This window comes from Chrysochloris asiatica, unplaced genomic scaffold (genome assembly GCF_000296735.1).
Source record: "Chrysochloris asiatica unplaced genomic scaffold, ChrAsi1.0 scaffold00042, whole genome shotgun sequence".
Lineage (NCBI taxonomy): Eukaryota > Metazoa > Chordata > Mammalia > Afrosoricida > Chrysochloridae > Chrysochloris > Chrysochloris asiatica.
The window spans coordinates 8,976,895-8,978,006 of NW_006408560.1; the positions used below are offsets into that span (position 1 = coordinate 8,976,895).

General features: G+C 45.1%; 1 pseudogene; it reads right to left on the bottom strand.

Moving 5' to 3' along the window:
- The window catches only part of LOC102834019, a 3,323-nt pseudogene extending 2,410 nt beyond the window's left edge, over positions 1-913 (bottom strand).
- Positions 914-1,112: the final 199 nt, after the last annotated feature.

Genomic DNA, 1,112 nt, shown 5'->3' on the forward strand with positions numbered 1-1,112 from the left:
TTTGAGTTACGGTTTTGGAGGAGAGTATTGAAAATGCCATGGGCTGCCAAAAGAACCAATAGATCCATTTTGGAAGAAGTGCAGCCAGAGTGCTCCTTAGAGGCCAAGATGGACCAAACTTCATCTCTCATACTTTGGACATATCGTCAGGAGGGACCAGTGGCTGGAGAAGGATATCCTATTTGGTAAGGTGGAGCGTCAGAGGAAAAGAGGAAGACCCCCAACGAGATGGATTTGCCAAGTGGCAGTATCGATGGACTCAAGTGTGGCAACAATAGTAAGATTGGCCCAGGATCGGGCAGTGTTTCGTTCTGCTGTGCATAGGGTTGCTCTGGGTTGGTACCGACTCAATAACACCTAACAACAACAACGAGGTCCCGAGCAAAGGTCACATAGCAGGTCTCCAGTTTAGGAAGCCAGGGGGGCTTGTGCTTCCACAGAGAGATTGGCCAGCAGCGGGACGGGGACCACACCTTAGTCACAGGTGTCCTCCCATAGGGTGTCAGGTGGGAAGCAAGTCAGGTTCTGGCAAGGGCTCTGATTATGCATGGGAGTATGGAATGCCCAGGAAGCGGTGGAAGCCCTGGTTTGTTTTTCGCTATTTGTGTGTTTTCAGTTATGTTTGGTAGTATATGTAAGTCATGTATTGTTGTTGTTAAGTGTCGTTGAGTTGGTTTTAACTCAAAGTGACACTGTATAGGGTTTTTGAGGAATGTCTGGTGGGTTTTAATCACTGACCTTGTGATTAGCAGTTCAATACTTATCCTATGCTGCCACACAGCAGGACTCCATGTGTTAGGACCTCTACATTTGTCCTTATTTGTTCCAATGATTAACTGAATTCTTACCATTTGAACTACCCAGGAAATAGTACCTCCTAGACCCTCACCAAGCATTTATTGAAGGAATACATGAACGAAAATTCAATAACTTGGAAGTTTCCTTCCAATTACTTTCAAAGGAGCATCCAGAAGTTATCATGGGAAGATTTGGGAGCTAAGGCTAGACCTAGATCTATGGATAGACTTTCTGATATTCATATGTGTGAAACAGAACTGAAGAGTGTGAAAAGATTGGAGAACTATCATCTTAGACTGACCTGGCAGGGAGGT